Below are 20,256 nucleotides of genomic sequence, written 5' to 3' on the forward strand. Positions count from 1 at the left end.
TTTCTCAGCACTGGTGGGTGCTTGCACCCCTCCCACCCCCGCCCCTACTCCACCCCTGCCCCAGAGTCCCCACCCAAACTCTGCCCCTCCCTGCCCCTATTGGACCCCTCCCCAAATCCCCACCCCGGCCCTGCCTCCTCCCCGGAGCATGCTGTGTTCCCCCTCTTCCCCCCTCCCTCCCAGTGTGAAACAACTGTTTCATGGCGCAAGTGCTGGGAGGGAGGGGGGAGAAGCAGGATGCGGCGGCACGCTCAGGGGAGGAGGCAGAGCAGAGGTGAGCTGGGCAGGGAACTGCTGGTGGGTGCAGAGAACCCACCAATTTTACCCAATGGGTTCTCCAGCCCTGGAGCACCCACAAAGTCAGCGCCTATGGTTTAGGGTTCTTTAGCTGGCTGGTAGAGGCGGTCATCATGCTTCTTGAATCAGGGCCCATGGGCGGGGGGAGGAGGGGTCGTTGGCTGGCACCTTCCTCCTGCTTGGGATCTGCCACCTTCCCCAGCTCGGCTCAGTGTCAGGTCCTCCCTTTGCTCACTCAGGAAGTCTACATCTATGTCCAGCTAGTCTTAGCTGGTCTCCTCTGGTGCCTCAGCTTCGTAAGGGGTGAGGGGGTACCGGCATCTCTGGCCAGGCAGAAGGCTTTCTCCCTAGTTATCTGGGACCTCGTAGCCCAATAGTTCCATATTCACTAGCTTTGCTCTGTCTTCCGCAAGTGAGCGATTTTGCAGAACCACCAGCAGTCGTGCCCCAAGATCACTGGGTAGACCAGTGGTGGGACCAGGCTGACTCGGCACATCTCCTCCCAGCAGCCGGCCACCAGCCTCACCCAGGCGACTGAGTACAGTCTTACATCCTCATGGATTCATTGTGTAATGTATGTGTATGGGGGCTAACACCAGGTTGGGAGACTCTACCAGAATGGCCCGGACAAGCATTTGGTTATACCTCCAAGTTGACTATGGCCATCACCGGAGTGCCATTCACCTTCAGGGATACCAGGAGCTTGGCTGGGCCCTTCTTGCTTGCCTGGAGGCTGGACACCCACACTTTGCCCTAGCTACAATCCATGCATGAGCAGTTGCAGTGGAAATGCCCCTCCTTCACACTTGTAACATTGTAACACCGACTCCAGGTTCCCCTTGGAAGACCCTCTTCCCTCTGAGGGAGGGTGGGCGTTACTATAGTCATGAATGGCCTGGGTTGGTGCCAGGGACTCCCTATCTCAGGCCTGTGCCCCCCCAATCTGTTGACTGACCCAGCTCCCTGGGCTCCCCAGTTTACAGGACTGAGGCTCAGATCCTTCGGCAGACAGTTAGTCTTCTATTGAGGAGATGGCCTCCATGAGGGTGGCTGGGCACTGTCACTGTACCAACTCCTTCCCCACAACAAGGAGGATCTGGGTGAACTGCTCCAGCTGCACCATCTCAGTCACTTGAGCCCTGGTCAGCTTCTTTGGTTCCAGCCAGCACCAACAGTAGTCCTGGATCCTCTGGGCTACTACTTTAGGCCTGGTTCTGGGTGGATACTGTTACCAGTGCAATCACTGATGATAAGTCTCAGGGCCAGGCTGGTCAAAATCACACCCAATCCTGAACACTGAACTCTTTATTAAGGTTCCAAACTGCTTGTCCACCACGTCAGCGTCAGCCCTTGATGATCTTGAACAATTTCCAATTCAAGACCAACTCTCAATTCTGCTGACCATAACTGAAGTATGGAAAGCAGTCAAGCAAATGGCAAATGGAAAATCAGTGAATCCAGATGGCATTCCTGCAGAGATTTTCAAATTTGGGGACTATGAGCTGATCAGGGCATTCATTGGCCTCTATTTAAGATTTTGGGAACAGAGGATGTGCCACAAGAACTTAAAGATGACAATTTTTTTCACCTTTACAAAAAGAAAGACTATCACACTTCTTGCTATAACCATTGTGCACCTCCCTCCTTGACACTGCTTGTCATGCTAACTTGAAGAGACGTTACTGCCTGAAAGCCAATGTGGCTTCCATCCTGGGAGTGGTACTTCCAACAAGATCTTTGCACTCCAGCAAATACAGGAGAGCAGAGTCAAGACCTGTATATCGTTTTTATCAATTTTACTAAGGCCTTTAACTCTGTAAATCGAGATGGTCTGTAGACGATCCTCCACAAGTTTGGTTGCCCAGATAAGTTTGTCAACAACATTAAATCTTATCATGCAGGAAAGTTGGTTCATGTCCTTGACCAAGGCTGCTTCTCAGTTCCCTTTGTTGTCATCAATGGAGTAAAACGAAACTGTGTTCTTGCTCCAACACTATTTAGTATAATGTTTCTGAGTTCATTTATTAGAACAGCTACAAACATTGATTGTGGCATTTATATGCAGTAATGTATAGACAGAGGTGTTTTGAATCTGCATCGCCTGCATGCGAAGACAAAAGTTATGATGATTTTTAGTGAATTACTGTTTGCTGATGACTGTGTTCTATTGGTCTATAACCTCAGGGACATTCTGTTGCTCACTGATGGCTTTTCATGTGCACCAAAATGTTTTGGCTTAACGATCAGCCGAAAGAAGAGAGAAGTCACAGTCCAGCCTTGATCAGGAAGTACAGCAACTACCTCAGTTATGTCCATCAATGATTCAAGGACATTGACGAATTTTGCTACCCAGGCAGTGTCATTTCACAGAATGCAGTGACTGATGAAAACATTACAAAGCACATTGGGGCCTTTGGAAAACTTCAGACAGGCCTCTAGAATGAACGTGGTGTCAGACTGCAAATTAAATTGATGTTTAGTTCACTCTCATCGTCATCACACTCCTCTACGGCTGTGATACGTGGACTACTTTTCAATGCTACATTAAACTCTTGAACCTATTTCACCTATGATATCTGGAGTGGATAATGGGAATTAAATGGCAAGATTTGGTTCCAAACACTGAGGTCCTTGAGTACTGCAACATCACAGACATTCAAGGTTTATATTGGGTGTGTAGTTGGTTGAGATGGTGTGTGGTCACATGGCCCGTATGTCTGACAGAATACCAAAAGCCACCTTCTATGGAGAGTTTCAGGCTGGAACTTGTTTTAGGGATAGACCAAGAAAACATTACAAAGACACTCTCAAGGCCAACCTCCAGTCTTGCAATGTTTGACTTCAACATCTGGAAGCTCTTAGCCCATGAAAAGACCCACTAGTGGTAGCTCTGTCACCTCGGACTGAAAGGCTTTGAGAGCTCAGAGAATGCTGCAGTGAAGGAGAGACATGCGAGGCGTAAAGCTAAAAGTAGCTCCCATTCATTTACAATTGTTTTTCCTCTTGTAGACAGGGCCACAGGTCCAAAATGGCCTTTGGTCTCATCTCAGGACCCACAATATGTGACTGTAGCTCATCTGTCAAACTCAATGAGAGACTCCACCAACATCATCATCAGTTCAACAAAGGTGGCATATGAGGTCTCTTCTGAGAGCTAGTGACCCCCGGTCATCATAATCATTGTGAAATATATATATATATATATATATATATATATACAGACACACATGGGTAACACTTAAGGAGTTATGGTTCTGTACTGAAAATTATATTCTTAAAGTCTGTGAATTAGGACTGGTCACCAGGAGGTGATAAACTGGTTTCTTTCGAGCAGAGAGTAGCAGACACTTCTCTCTCTATCTCATACTGCTTTGCAATAGTGGCCTATTTACAGACTGAACCAAGTGTTAATCAAGAGTAGTGAAATTGACAAGAAAGAATCACACAAGCTAAAGCATCCAGCATCTTGTTTGTCAGTGGAGACAGTGGGTTTATGGGATATAACTGTGGAGGTATAGGCGTACCCTGTGTCTTTCACTTAGGGGACAAGCTGCCACCATGCATCTTATGAACTGAGGATCACAGCCAACCAGGGCTGTTAAGCACTGTGACAAAGACTTTGGGTGAGCTAAACGTTATTGACAGGAGAGTATCTTGTTAAGTAGGCCTAAGTTCTAGAATGTGCGTTATGATTTTGTTTTATATGTAACTATCTGTTTCCAATATTTCTACTTGCTATCCCTGGAATCTCTGCTTTGTTAAATAAACTTTTTCTAGTTTTCACTATAAACATATCTAAGTGCAGTGTGTTGAGCGGAGCCGTGATCAGAGGTGAAGCTGGTAAACTGGGCTGTACTGTTGCTTTGGAAGCAGTTGATCTGTGAATTCTGAGAATGTCCAGTGGACCAGGGACTGGATACTCCAAGGAGAGGCTCGAGGGGCTGCAGATTTGGAGTGTGTCTATCACTTACCTGCAGATGGACAGCTGGGCCGGTGAGGCCCCAATGGGAATGCATGTGTCGTCCATGGTCAGTGGATCTGGGGAGCTTATCCATCTGGCAGGCACAGACATGGCTTCCTGATGCTAAGGGCAGTTGGTAGCGAGGTTCTTCACAATGCTGGGTACTCCCAGGAAGCATCACGAAGCCTTTGTTTCCTGTCCCCAGTAGGGTCCCTCTTGGTTACATTGTTATTTTTGGGTGGGGCATTTCATTTGCTTGGGTTTGTCTTACTGCATTTTATATCTTGTGTACAGGGTTATTTTCCTGGTTAAGAGAAGTCATAGTTATTTTCCCAAGGGGCAGCACCCCTTGTGTCCCAGGCACTGAGAGGAGACACCTCGGGTGGAGGCACCCGGCCTTGCAATAAGAACCCATGCAAGGAAGGAGGAGAATCCACTCCGATTAGCAAGCACCATAGCTCAGGGGAAGGGCTACATGTGGTTAAGCTGCGCCTCGTGCTCGGGTTCCGGGATGTTCTTTTCTGCAAAGAATTCAGAACATCCAGGATGTTTACATCATCATCATTTATGTAAACAATTTAATTTGTGAAATATGTACCCATTTCAGTTTTCCATCTTTTTCACACCACGGTTGAGATCTGCTAGCATATATCCTAGTTTATCTTAAATAGAGGTTTAATGTAGACAAGCCCTGGGCTTCCATGTTAGAGGCTGTACGATTCAGATTATTCCCTAAAAAATAAAGAACTAATCCTCCCTAGTACTTAGATTCTTGCTATGCATCCCAAAGGAGAAGATGAAATTAAATACACTTGAGTCAACTCAGAAGGTAAATGGAGAAGATTATCAGTTAGGTAACCATGATGTATTTTTCCTCTTGTTTTCTTGCAGTATTTCAGTTGGAAAAGGACAGCCAACATGCAGTGAACCCCAAAGCTGGAGAACTCAGAGCTTCTCAAAGGTATCACATGTTTTAAAACACTGATCAATTTGCCAAGATAAATCAACTATTGACAAAATGAAATTAAAAAATGGTACTTGCATTCAGTGGTGTAGCCAGGTTCTAAGAGCAGGGGGAGCAAACACATAAAAAAAGGCATCACCCGCTGCGAAGCAGCGAAGAATTTTTTTTTTTAAAATGCACTTCCATCCTTTAAAAAAAAGTAATATATGGAGACATACCTATCTCATAGAGCTAGAAGGGACCTGTTAGGTCATCAAGTCCAGCCCCCTGCCTTCACTAGCAGGACCAAGTACTGATTTTGTCCCAGATCTCTAAGAGGCCCCCTCAAGAATTGAACTCACAACGCTGGGTTTAGTAGGCCAATGCTCAAACCACTGAGCTATCCCTCCACTTAAAACAGACTTCCAATTCCACTGCTAAGTGATACTGGCAGTACCCAAATGTCATTCCAGCTCCTCAAAAAGGTGCTAGAATGGTGTTTCGGAGTGTTCCGGCACAATTCAAGCCCTGGTGCTGAGTGACCTCTCTTGCTGGAGACCCGTTACCTAGCTTCTGTAACCTTGCTCTTTCTTGCCCAGTGCTTTCTCTTCCTGTATGATTCCTATTTGTTCTCGTCCTGGTACAGTTTTCCAATGCTCCTACCTTCCCTCCCTCCTAGAAGCAGCTAAACTGGTTTTCTAAGGATGCAGCTCACTCATTATCCCAGATGTTTACACCTGAATATGGTCGTTAAGTCCTAATCACCGTCTTAATGCATCTGTTGGGTGCATATGTGCTCCAGGGCCTGTCAGCAGTACTGGCTCCACTTGTAGAGAGACATTCATAACACAGCAGGTTTGTATAATCAGCTTCACAATATCAAGCAGAATTCATAAATTGTACAGATCTAGCCCTGATCCATCACAGGAGGATACTATGGGACCTAGTTGATGCACAAAGGATAGCTCGCCTATGGCCACAGAGGAATAAGAAGCAAGCACAGCCATATAAAAAGGTACACTAAGTACTAAAGAGCACCCAGGGAGTCGGCGCCTAAGTCATCACTTTTGACAATGTGCTCAGTGGGGGAGCGGCCACTCCCCCTGCTCCCCCACTAGCTACCCTACTGCTTGCACTCTTCTAGTGCCTTCCCTCTGAGGTTTTCGGATGCTTCCTAAACATTAACTGATTAAACCTAACCAACCACCAGTGAAATAAGAATGTACTGGTGTCACCATTTTAATGATGGGGAAACTGAAGCACTGAGGTTAAATCCCAAATTTTGAAAAAGAAACTCTAATGTTGAGTGCCTTGATATTGAAGTGCCCAATATTAAGGTCTGATTTTCAGAGATGCCAAGAATCCACAACTCCAGATTAGGTATGTCTTCCTTGAAGTTATGTTATTTATTAAGTATATTATGGTAGTGCCTGGTAGCCCTAGTCATGGCCAAGGTTCCCACTAGCCAAGGCATTGTACAGTATTTATTAGGTGTATTACAGATGTGCCTAGGAGCCTCAGAGATGGACCAGGACCCCATTGTGCTAGGCGCGGTATATTATTCATTAGGTGTATTAGGGTAGTGCCCTGGAGCCAAGTCATGCACCATGACCCCCCATTGTGCCAGGTGCTGTACAAACAGAAGAAAAAGATCAGCACCTGGGTCTGAGCCACCCAAGTTAGCTTAGCCCGGGGATGAGTGGTCACACTATGAAGCCCTCCTTGAATTCCTGTGGCCTTATTGGTGCCGTGCCCTTCTGTGTACATCACAATGACTTCTGGGGGCATATCCCATGGTGTATTGCACAGCAGTAAACTGAGCTGCTCTGTGTCTATTTCCCAATGTTTTGTAGGACAATTTGCCTGTCCTTCAGGGCACAGCAGGATGTGGGGTTGAATTGTGGGAAGGCGTTGGAGGACTATCAGTAGACAGCACTTGAGTGATTTAGCCTGTGACCTCACTGCAATACCAACCCAAGTGAAAGTGCAGCCGGTGCACTATCCCACACCCCCAGCCATGTCGGTAGAAAGGACCAATAAACTCTAGTGAGTGGGACTTGTGTGTGCATGGGAGTGGGGCTGGGACACCACCCGAGTAAAACTCCAGGCTAGATCTGCAGTGAAGACATACCTTGAAAGTCAGTGGGAGCTGCAAGTGCTTGGGCGCTTCTGAAAATCAGATCTAAGGTCTAATGTTAGACACCCAAACAATTAGAACCCATTTTTGAAAGTTTTGCCCTACCCGACTTACTGCCAAGATTATATGGGAAATATGCAATAGCAACAGGAATAGTTCAGGACCATGTCTAGCCATAATCCCAGTAGGTGTAGTTCCAAGTCAAAAAGCAGAATGTTAGTCCAGTTATTTCAATGATATACATCTAGTCGATTCTCTAAAAATACAGTCTTTGTTGATTGATTAGTCTACTGTTAATTTTGTTACCCTGTCTTTCCATCCCTGACCCACTAGTTTGTCTCATCTACCTCCTATATCTTGTCTGTTTAAATTGCAATGTCTTTGGGGGAGGGATTGTCATTTACTGACTATCTGCAGCCCCCAGCACAATGGGGTCCCTGAGCTGGTTGGCCTCTAAGTGCTACTGCAACATAATTCTAAACAACAATAATAATACCAAGCATGTCCTCTTTTTTAGCAGCCTTTTGAATGGGATATCCAGTTTTCTATTAAATGGAGTTTGGCTAGTAGCGACAACATGGAGTTTATCCGGTGGGTTCATATTGAATTCTTTCTTGCATCTATTCCACTTGATACCGATGGCTTTCTGGTGTCTTCACCCTTTGCACCATAACACACACGTGCACACAATTCTATTTTCTAAGACTTTGCACAGCATGTTCCAATGTTTAGTTTTGTTAAGTGTCTCCATCAGTTTTGACTACAATTTAGACAGAAAACCTTTTAATACTTGTGAATTATATAAAATTAATGGATTATGATACTAGGACAAAGGGGATATTAGAAATATACTTATCTTATGTGTGCCACAAACATACTGTCTTTTCTGCCTTTACTCTTTTCTCCTACTTTCTCTGCCATCCAATCATTTCCTGACCCTGAATCTCAGCCACTTTTACAAAGTGAAAATGTATGCAATCTGGAAGAAACCCTTTCTTCTTCTTCCCTTTCATTCACCATTCTTTCCTCCTTCAACCGTGTCACTGCCTGATTTGTCTTTTCTACTGTCTTCCTCTAAACCATCGGTGTGTCCCAATGACCCTAACCCTATTTGTACAACTTCACATTTCTGTTCATCCATTTATTATACCCTGCCTCTTTCTGGCTCATTTTCCTTTGCCTTCAGGAATATTACTGTATCCCCTATCGTAAAACAAAGTAAACAATGTCCCCTCCGCTTTACATCCATGCTCCTTGTACTGTCTGCTTCAGCGGTTAAAAATAGGGAGCTAGTCACAGATACCATTTTCCCTTATAGATTTGTCACTAAAGGACTCCCACCCACTAACCGTCTGCAAAGCATCCCTCAGTTTTTGAGAGTCCTATCACTCATGGTGAGCATGGGGATAGTGCAGTCCATAGCTTTGTCTCATGACACCTTTTCTATGGCCAGCTATTTGATCAAATCACCAGTCCAGTAAAAAGCTGTGTTATCCGGCATGTTGGTGGAATGGGGGGTGGGTGCTGGTTAGTCAAAAAATCCTGTTAACTAAGAGTTATACTTAGCAATGGAGGGAGGGAGTTTGGGTGCAGGAGGGGGCTCAGGGCTGGGGGTTGGAGTGTGGGAGGGGATGCGGGGCATGGGGTCTGGGAGGGAGTTTGAGTGCAGGAGGTTTGGGGCTCAGGAGGTGTTTCAGGGTCCTGGATACGGCTGGTGCAGCTCCCCGCAAGCGATGACATGTCTCTGCTGCTCCTAGGTGGAGGCATGGCCAGGCAGCTCTGCACGCTGGCTCCGCCCACAGGCGCCACTTCCACAGCTCCCATTGGCATCAGTTCCCAGCCAATAGGAGCTGTGGATCCAGTGCTCTGGGCAGGGCAGGGACAGCACACAGAGCCCCTTTGGCTGTTCCTCTGCCTAGGAGCAGCAGGGACATGTCGCCACCTCCAGGGAGCCACGCGGTAGTGAGCCAACCCGACTTTTAATGGATATCAGAAATGCCGGTTTCTCGAGCTTTCCGGTTAGTAAAGTGCCGGATAGCACAGCTTTTATTGTCATTTGAACCTTCTTTTTCCTTGTCTGTTGTATTTGTGGGTCCTATTTTACAGGGGTTCTTTGCACCAGAAGAAAAGCTGAAACCGTTTTTAAAAAAGTCCTGAATAAAAAGGGTCTTGATCTAATTTCTGTGTACCAGTAAATTTCTGGGGATATCTGAACTTTTTCTCCATTGCTTCACACCACAAGAAATTACACAGTCACCACTCTTTAAAGCACATCAGTCCCAATAGACACTCTAGCTTGATTTGCTCTATCAGCCTCTTCTTTGTTGCCCCTTACCCCTATATTCCTTTATTTATTTACTTACTTACTTGTTTAGGCATTTTGTTAAATTTTAAAATGGCTTTCTAGTGCTCAGGTACACTTTATAAAACGTAACCGACATCACTATAGGACAATATTCTCAATATAAAGGCATGCTCAGAATGTCATCCTACTTTGTAATATTTTAAAATATCACAAATTGTTTGCATAGTTACTGAGCTGCCCCTTTTCCTAACAGTATACCACAAATCCATTATATGAGCACCAAAATCAAGTCCATATATCCATGTCCCATGAGCTGTCCTACACATGCTTAAGAAAAAAGTGGGCTCAAAAACCTCACTCTGGAACTCCCTCCCTCTATTTTTATATAAGGCGCTTAACACTTTGATATACAAGGACCAAACAAAATTCCCCCTGGAAGGAGATTGAGAACACACGGCAATTCTCCCATTACTAAATGCACTTTGTAACTAAATACTTTTCAGTCCCTATTACTAGTCATGGCTCCATAGATAAGATTGATTTGAATTTTTATTTGAATTTTGCACTTTGAATTTTCCACTTAGATCTGCATGGAGAATACAGCAAATCCTCCACAACATTACAACACTACCTTTCTGGACAGGAATGATTTTTTTGAGAGTAGAAAAGTTATTCCATTAATTACTTTGAGTTAAACAAGGAAAAAACAAACAAACAGGTCTATTAAGAAATTTAGGACCCCGTATCAGATCATTTTTTTGGTCCCAATTGAGCCCAGTAATAGAACGACAGATTCTTCAAACTTCCTGTATACTGAAATCTCATGTATTGGTTGCATTTGAAGAATGTTTGAAGGTTAATGGTGGGTTTTTTTCCATTGTTTGTCATAAGTGAAAGGTGTTTTTCAGCATGTGCTGACAAGATTGTGTTCTACAGAGAATGCCTCATAGAATTGCCCTCTTTCAAAATGTCTGCCATTTCCTATTGTTCTCAGTATGGGTGAAGATTCTGGCTACTTTTAGATGTCCAGGTGCACATAAGAAATGTCTATCAGGGATGGTCTAGACAGTATTTGGTCCTGCCATGCGGGCAGGGGACTGGACTCGATGACCTCTCGAGGTCCCTTCCAGTCCTATAATCTATGAAAAAAAAGAACATAGGGGGAGACCATCTTCCCTGATGGCACCTTAGTTTCACACTCATTGCTTCCATTGACCATGATGGAAAAGAGACAGCTAAGGGGAGATATGATTCAGGTCTATAACATTATGACTGGTGTAGAGAAAGTAAATAAGGAAGTGTTATTTACTCCTTCTCATAACACAAGAACTAGGGGACCACCAAGTGAAATTAATAGGCAGCAGGTTTAAAACAAATAAAAGGAAGTACTTTATCACACAATACACAGTCAACCTGCGGAACTCCTTGCCAGAGGATGTTGTGAAGGCCAAGACCATAAAAAGGTTCAAAAAAGAACTAGATAAATTCATGGAGGATAGGTCCATCAATGTCTATTAACCAGGATGAGCAGGGATGTTGTCCTTAGCCTTCTGTTGTTTTGCCAGAAGCTGGGAATGAGCAACAGGGGATGGATCACTTGATGATTCCCTGTTCTGTTCATTCCCTCTGGGGCACCTGGCACTGGCTCCTGTCGGAAGACAGGATACTGGGCTAGGTGGACCTTTGGTCTGACCCAGTATGGCCATTCTTATGTTCTTATGATGCATCTTAACTGAGGTCACCTGTTGCCTCATTCTCATTGAAAATAATGGGAGATGGCAGCCATTTTGGAAGATGGTACTGCTGCATGGAATTCTGTGCAGAATAACATTCTTCAGCCTCTGCTAAAAAACAATCTTTCAGTTTTAATGAACAATAGACCAATAGAAAAAAAAGGATAATTAATCCTAAAAAACACCCCAACACCCTGATCTACTCAGCAAAGAAGACAACAGAGGGCAACTCAGTGGTTGATGTGCAGGGAAATGTAGGACAGAAAGAGGTAAACTGGCCAGGATCCTCTGGCTGTTTTGTACTTCTCCGGAGTGGGGTAAAGCAGCTGTCATGTACTGGTGACTCTGACCCTAAAAACAAATACAAAATCAGGTTAATATTACATATCTTCAAATGATTAGAAATATCACATGGTAACAGTCCATTTGGGTTTCTTGTTTATGTTTCATGAATTAAATCTTTAATTTAAATAAACCCACAGAACTCAAGGAAATTCCTAGGTAAAAAAGTATGTTAAGATGATTCTTAGGTTAGTTGACAAAACATTATAGAAAGTGTGTGATTATCCCTCCTATCCCCACTAAGCATGACAAATCCAGGACATTCAGAGTTAAAGGTTAAACTTAAAAGAAATCCAAACATGTTAATTTCTAGAAATGCAGTTGGGCACTTGAATCATCTTAACTCTACTCTGTAGTGACATGATGAGGAAAATAATGAAACAATCTAATGTGTCTTTAAAAATCAGTGTAATCTAGTGTGGGACCACAGATACTTATACACTTAATCATAATTGTAAAGCATAGCATCACTACAGGGCAGAGTTTAGGTTGTTTGTTGGGAAATTAATAAACTTGAAGTGTAAGTGTGCTAATAAATGCTTCATATCTGTTTATATATAGATTCTGCTCTGGGTGTTACTGGGATACACACAGCTGGAACTACAAGAATATTGCACAAAAGGAAGAAACTCTTTGCTGTTCCCTGTTATGATGGAGAAAAGACATTAGCTTCTGCAAATGAAGGTATATTTTAGAGAACCGAATGTCAGATCTGAGTTCAAATTTGGGTAATTCCTCTAGTTGATGGCTCTTCTAGGATCTTTTCAGTGTTTCAATAATAAAGTCTGGTTGATCTCATAGGAATTTTTTTTTTTTTTTTTTTTTTTTTTTTTACTCTTTTGACTTCTTGAAGTCTGAGCTTTCTAGCAAATAAAAAAAGGAGTTTGGTTACTGTCTAGGCGATGCAGCTTGGCCCACAGGATTCTATATTGGTACTTGATTGGCCTTAACTTCTCTCTAGCAGTTCTCTGAAAATGTTTTATTCCCAAAGAATCCTCTCATTTTGAGGTGGCTCTCTATTGAGAAGGTTAACATTGTGCTTCAGTTCACTAGCTGAACTGCAAAAAACATATTTATTTTAATTTAATTGTATATTGAAACAAGATCAAGCAGAATGTCCTTTTCCTGAGATGGACCGAACCACGGGAGAAGTCAGTTCTGCATACAATTTGTCAAATTCTGCAGTCAGCTACACCAATCTAAGGGCTTGGCTACACTTGCGAGTTAGAGCGCATTAAAGCAGCCCCGGGCGCCCTAGCTCACTACCCATCCACGCTGGCAAGGCACGTAGAGCGCTCTGACTCCAGGGCTAGAGCGCGTCTGGTACTCCACCTCAGTGAGAAGATTAACGCTTGGTGCATGTCGGCTGGAACGCCGGGGCGTCAGTGTGAACGAGGTGTTGCATTACTGCACTCTAATCAGCCTCTGGAAACGTCCCATAATCCCCTTAAGTCGAGTGGCCACTCTTGTCATTGTTTTGGAATCACTGCAGGCATGCCGATATGCCCTTTGAAAGCTCCGTTTCTGACAGCCGGCTGCTTATCTGCTCCGAGACAAAGCAACCATTACTGTGGAATGCTGTGTGAGAGAGAGAGGCGCAAGGGGGAGAGGGGTCTGTTGCTGTCTGAACTTACAAGACAGCATGCTGACATGCTCTCGGCCCCCCAAAAACCCCACTCTCTCTCCCACAGATATACACAATACACTCCCTGTCACACTCCACCCCACCCCCCTCATTTGAAAAGCACATTGCAGCCATTTGCAGGCTGGGATAGCTACCACAATGCACTGCTCTCTGTGGCCATTGCAAGATCTGCCAATGTGGCCACGCCAGTGCGCTTGCAGCTGTCAGTGTGGACAGACTACAGCGCTTTCCCTATTGCGCTCTACGAAGGCTGGTTTAACTCACAGCGCTCTACATCTGCAAGTGTAGCCATGCCCTTACTCTAGAATAACTCCATAGACTTCAATGAGTGCCTGCAGGATCGGTTCCTAAAGCCAGAAATGTGGTCGATTCTATTATGATTTAAACTTTGAATAAGTAAATGATTAAACTCAGCAAAAGTATAGGCTGGACTGAGCAGGCAAAATTCTCATGGACTCTCTGGAGATGTAAATGATGTTGGAAGTTCAACTTCAAGTCTACATTGGTCACAAAATGGGTATAAGTGGCTTTGTGTTAGTCTCTGTGGGCCAAGCTCACTGCTCCCCCACAGGCTCCTCTCAGCCCTCTGTTCTCTCAACAAGCTCCCTGGGTGCCCCCACCCATCCCCCTCTAGTTCAAGGACTCCTTGCAACCCCTCACCACTGTGTCCCCCTGTCAGGGTGTGTGTGCACCCCATTACCCCTTTCCCACATGCTTGAGGTGTCCCATTCCTCCAACCCCTGTATACCAGGTGCTCTGTGTGCCTCCCCCATTCTCGCCCATCCATTCTTATTTGTCTTCTTGCTATCTGGGAGCGAACTCATTCAGGGTGTGAACATGTTAAACTCGATTGGGAGGATGGAGAGAGATGAACAGGGGTGTTCTGATGCTGGAAGGTGTTAATAGAATCAACCAGTTCTTTATCTATAGACAATTACAGAAGGGCTTGAAGCTGTGGCTCTGCTAGACGGATGACAGGGACTCCATGAGTATGTCTACACACCAAAAATGGCCTGTGCTAGCTGACTCAGGCTTGTGGGGCTGAGGCTGTGGGGCTATTTAACTGTAGTGTAGACTTCTGGGCTGGAGGTGGGAGGGTCCCAGAGCTCAAGACTGAGCCCAGAAGTCTACACAGCAGTGAAATAGCTCCACAGCCTGAACACGGTGAGACTGAGTCAGCTGGCATGGGCCAGCCACGGGTGCCTAGTTGTGCAGACATACCTCATGTATCGTTTTCTCATTGCCCTCAAAATCAATAGCTTTCTGTCCAACTGATGCCTAGAACATCCCTGAAATTTCAGACTTGATCAGCCGCAGTGTTCAAAAGTTATCCCATTAAAGACAGACAAACGGAGGTCATCAAGTTGAATGTAGGGCCTGGCAAGCCCAGCCACATACTGAATATAGAATATAGATATCTTGACAATACAGAGAGGCCCTAAACCAGACTTAGGGTATGTCTACACTTGAAATGCTACAGTGGCACAGTTGTGCTGCTGCAGTGTTTCAGAGTAGACACTCACTGCAGCAAAAGAACGGGTTCTCCCATCACTGTAGTTCATCCACCCCCACCCCCCAAGAGGTGATAGCTAGATTGATGGCAGAATTCTTGCCTTGACCTAGCACTGTCTACACCAGGGGTTAGGTCGGCATAGCTGTGTCTCTCAGATGATATGAATTTTTCACACCACTGAGAGATGTATCTGTACTGATGCAAGTTTTCATTGTAGAACAGCTCTTAACTCCCATGATACTCTGTCTTCCTCATCAAGATAGGAGGCATGGTGCATCCTGGGAGATGTAGTTAGCCCAGCCTATAGATGAGGATGGAAGTTAGAGACATTGAATCTACAATGAGGCACTACAGCAATATTTCCAAATTTTGGTTTCTGGGTTTTTTTCCCAAAAACTTGTCCTGGGACATATCTTGTCTGCACCTACTGGCTCCCACCAACATTTTTATACAATATTACCTATTACCGTGGTTATAAATCAAGAAGCCTTCTGTCTCCTCAATGCTGTGGGACTGTTGTATTGAAGCTCAAATATTTGACTGAGAAAATAAATAAATTAATGTCCAGCGAGAAAGAGAAGGAGGAGAATCGTATGTTAAGTACTTATATACATATAATTTATTTATTTATTTATTTGCTAGATATCTTAAATCTGCATCAGGAATCAGAGACTCCTCCAGATCCAGGGGAGGAAGATGGTTTAAATCAGAGGCTGGAATCAGAGATGCAGCAAGACCCAGAGCCCAGGCAGAAAGATGATTTAAACTGGAAGCAGGAATCAGCAACTCAGCGAGACCCTGAACTGGAGGAGACAGACCTTCCCAAAGGTATTACCTCTTATTTAGAGTCAGAGAGGTTAAGGCCAGAAGGGACGACCAGACGCAACACCAACACTATCAAGTCACCAACACCACCCAACACCTGCACACTCTTATTTCCCTCCCATCTGTACTTGATTTAACATTTATTCTGTTACAGTTCTGTTAAATTTAATCTTTTAAGATCAGCTGAAGAGGATGCAATACAAAATGTTCCTTTGTCTTTGCAGATTAAAAAAAATAAGTACAAAGGCAAAATCAATTACAAATTGTTCTGTGCAAAGTCAGAACATTCTGAAATTATGGCTCACACTGCAGTGTTAATTTGCTGATTTTGTAAAACTGAATAAATTGAAAATTATGAATGTTTAACATTTAGACTGTTTAAAAAGTTACACCATGTTCGATGTGGTTGAGATAAAATTACTAAGTGAATCTTATCATTGAATTTTCCTGTTTTGTTTGTTTTAAATTGTCAAAGGGTCTACTTACCACAGTTAGTTCCTCCTTCTGGCCACTCTGGGGATTAGGGGCAGGTCTTCACTACCTGCCAGATCGGCACGTAGGGATCAATCTATTGGGGATCAATTTATCACGTCTCATCTAGACGCTCCCCGTTGACTCCGGAACTCCAGCTCGTGAGAGGTGGAAGCGGAGTCGACGGGGGAGCGGCAGTGGTCGACTCGCTGCCGTCTAGGGTGACCAGATCACCCAAGTCAAATATCGGGACGCAGGGGCGGGGGGGGGGGGGGGGCGGGCGGAGGGTGACGCGCGGGGGGCGGGGCCAAAAAAAAAAAAAACCCTTCCTCCGCAAGTGCTGGAGGGAGGCCCGGGAGACTCAGGGGAAGCGCGGGGCCGGGGTGAGTAAGAGTCCGGCCTGGTCCCAAGCAGGCAGGACTCAGTTGGGTGGTAGGGCGAGGAGGGGGGGCAGCCCGCGGGGCCAGGCGGCGGCTGTTCTCACCCCCGGGCAGCGGGACTTGGGAGCAGCCGCTGCTGCAGCTCTCACTGCCGCGGGGGCAGGAAGCGGGCATGGCGCTTGGCGGCTGCGGCTCTGGCGCCCCCGAACCTCCCGAGCCGGGGCCTGCTGCGGGAACCCAGCAGCGCGCACGCTGCCCCCAGCCCCTGGCCAGTCGCGTCTGGGCTGCTGCCCAGCTGGTGCTATCCCGCGGCGGCCCCAGAGTGGGGGCAGCAGGCCCCAGCCCCCCCGTCCCGCTCGGGTCCCGCAGGGGAACGAACGGGGCTGGGCTGCTGATGCCTCCGCCCCGGGGCCGCCGCGGGATAGCACCAGCTGGGCAGCAGCCCAGACGCGACTGGCCAGGGGCTGGGCCCAGCGTACGCGCTACTGGGTCCCCGCAGCAGGCCCCGGCTCGGGGGGTTTGGGGGCGCCAGAACCACAGCCGCGGAGCGCCATGGCCGCTTCCTCTCCCCACGGCAGTGGGAGCTGCAGCAGCGGCTGCTCCCAAGTCCCGCTGCCCGGGGGTGAGAACAGCCGCCGCCTGGCCCCGCGGGCTCCCCCCCTCCTCGCCCTACCACCCAACTGAGTCCTGCCTGCTTGGGACCAGGCCGGACTGTTACTCACCCCGGCCCCGCGCTTCCCCTGAGTCTCCCGGGCCTCCCTCCAGCGCTTGCGGAGGGGGGAGGAATGGTGAGCCCGGGGAAGAGGCGGGGATTCGGGGAGGGAGCCAATTGGGGGAGGAGGGGGCGGAGTCGGGGCGGGGGGGGGCGCGAGCACTTCCGGGCTCCAGGCTCCGGCACATTTCCTTGTTTGTCCAGTGTCCCGACCGCACGTCGGTCGGGACGTGGGACAAACAAGGAAATATCAGGACAGTCCCGATAAAATCGGGACGTCTGGTCACCCTACTGCCGTCCTCACGGCGAGGTAAGTCGATCTAAGATATGCCGACTTCAGGCATAACCAGTCAATAGCATAGCTGAAGTCGATCCCCCCCGTAGTATAGACCAGGGCTAGCTCTCTCTCTCTCTTTTTCACTCTCTGCGAGTCGGTGTGCTTCCTCTTCATGACGTGGCCCTCCGGCCAGATCACTAGGCATATTTCCACCTTCCTCCTTCAAAGTCTTCCAGGGCAAACTGTCCCAGGCAGGCCACACTCCACTGCCTGATCTGTACCACTCCTCCAGTAGCTGGTAGGGGAACCCTGCCCTCTACTCTGGGTTCCAGTTCGTGGCCCTTTCATCAGCAGCCAAAGTACACACTATCCAATACCTTGCTGTCTTCCCCTCCTCTGGGTTACCCAAGCACGGACCCCTTTTTTCCCCAAGGAGTGATTGCAGACTACTTCCCTGTAGCCCCCAGGTGCTCCTGGCCTTTATACAGGCCTCCCCTGTTCCCATCCAGCTGAGCCTCCTGCAATTAACAGTCTCACACAGCAGGAGGAAGATAAATATGCCTGCATTGACTAAGAATGGATTATTTCCTCTCTGTTTTCCTTGCTAGATGGTGTAAATCAGGGGCAGGAATCACAGACTCCACAAGCCCCAAAGTTGGGGGTGAAAGTTGGTGTAAATCAGGAGCAGAAACGAGAGACTCAACAAGCCCCAGCACCAGGGGAGAAGGATGGTTTAACTCTGGAGCAGGAATCTGCAACTCAGCAAGATTCAGAGCCAAGGGAGAGAGAATTTCCTACAGGTAGTGCCTCTTATAATGTGCCATTAACTGTCTATAACTTAACTTTGATACTATTAACCAATAAAACATCCTATTATTTGATTTACAAGAACCTTCTCTCTGTTTCTCTCCTCATACCACTCAGTGCCAATCCATAATGAAGCAGCATTTGATTTTTCTCTTCATTTTTCTCTATTCCTCACTTACAAAATGGATTCCATGAAAGTAATGTAGTTGAGAGCACTGTGACATCGTGCTCCTTCCCATAGTGAAATTCCATAGCAATCCAGTTAAACCTTAGGGAACATATTCTTCAAACCTTATTCAAACTAAATATCACTTACAATGGCTCATGTAAGTGCTACACCAGAGCCATAATTAAGCATTGTAGCACCCGGGGCAAGCAAGCATATTTATCCCCCCCGGAGGCAGTGCATTGTGGGGGGGGGGCTCACTGGCTCATGTGCCCCCCAGAATTCTGCCCTCTATTTAGCACAGAGGTTTTCAAATTTTGGGGTGCACCTCCCTACGGGGACACACCCCACAGTTTAAAAATTGTCGCCTCCTTCCAGGAGCCAGCATGTAATGCAGCCATCCATCACAATTTGCTACCCCTAGACTAGAGAATGACAAAGGTGAGAAGTAGCAAATTGTGATGGATGGTTGTTACACACGCATGGTGCACCACACTCTGAACCAATACAAGTGCTCCTGGGGAGTACACTCACCACCGACAAAAGGCACCAAGCAGGCAGGCATAGAAGTGACATACTAACTACAGCACCTGTATGCTCATGTAACTTGAGTTAACATATGTTTGTCGTGTAGGAATGGCCTTAGGTATATGAATTCTTTGTGAGAGGTAACAGCAAAAGAATGAGACTGCTAGGGCCAGATTCACTCAGGGATTTAGGCTCCTACTTTTGTGGATCTGGGCCTACTGCACCATAAAGGCTCAGGAACAAAAAGGCACATAAAAAGAACCCCCAGATCATTTATTTCTTCTGGCAGCACCTCCCCCCTGGGTTGAACCCCAGCTCCTACCCTCCATCCCAGATTTTGCTCCTCAGCCCCTCTCCTGCCCCTGCCTCCAGCTGTTTGACCCCCCACACACACATACCACAGCGGGTGGGGTGGTTAGTTGTAGAAAGCATTTATCCACAGCTTTGAATACAATTCTTGTCAAGTCCAAAAGTTGTTGAGAATTAGAGCAGACTTTTTAGAAAAACATCCAAACTTGATGTAAAAATTGCCAGTAATGGAGAATCCATCACAGTCCATCACAACCCTTGGGAAGTTAAACATGTGTACCTTACCTCTAGTCTGAATTTATCTAGCTTTAACTTCCAGCCTTTGGATCATGTTATACCTTTGTCTGCTAGACCAAAAAACCCCTCTATCAAATTTCTGTAGGTTGTTCTTTTCTTGTTCCATATCAAGCCATGAAGTCCCATATCAGGTCACCTTTGATAATCATATTAAGCCAGGAAGTTCAAGAATGTATTCTGTGACTCTTACAGGGTCTTTTGTAAGGGCTTGATCCAAGAAGCCAATCCTGAGGATCATAGCTTTCCTTACAATGTTACATTCAAAAGTGTGGGCAGGTTTGAAAGCCTGGTCCTGGCACATCTTGCAGACTAGATATATCTTGGTCCCATCTATAGATTTGCCTTCCTGCAGGATGCCCTGTCTGCACTCTCGTGATTGTGGGGATGTTACTTTCTGAGATGCTTTGATATCAGAGAATCATTTATCTTTTGGATAAAAGGATCATTTATTTCAACTAATATTTACTTTGATAGGGTGTCAATATCCTCAACCATTGTCCTTGGCATCTGAATTTCCGATCTTCCAGTTTTTGCCAGTTATCAGCTATCTCACTCCCATATATGCCAACATGTGATGGAATACATTGCAAAGTCAATTTATTGCCTCT

General features: G+C 46.2%; 1 long non-coding RNA gene across 1 annotated transcript; it reads left to right on the forward strand.

The window, feature by feature from the left end:
* Positions 1-5,148: 5,148 nt before the first annotated feature.
* Positions 5,149-18,393, forward strand: LOC135984007 (uncharacterized). Its single transcript, XR_010601918.1, has 5 exons — positions 5,149-5,219; positions 7,856-7,929; positions 12,280-12,402; positions 15,519-15,704; positions 18,150-18,393. It is a non-coding gene; the product is annotated as an uncharacterized LOC135984007 (long non-coding RNA).
* Positions 18,394-20,256: the final 1,863 nt, after the last annotated feature.

Source organism: Chrysemys picta, chromosome 1, assembly GCF_011386835.1.
Source record: "Chrysemys picta bellii isolate R12L10 chromosome 1, ASM1138683v2, whole genome shotgun sequence".
NCBI lineage: Eukaryota > Metazoa > Chordata > Testudines > Emydidae > Chrysemys > Chrysemys picta.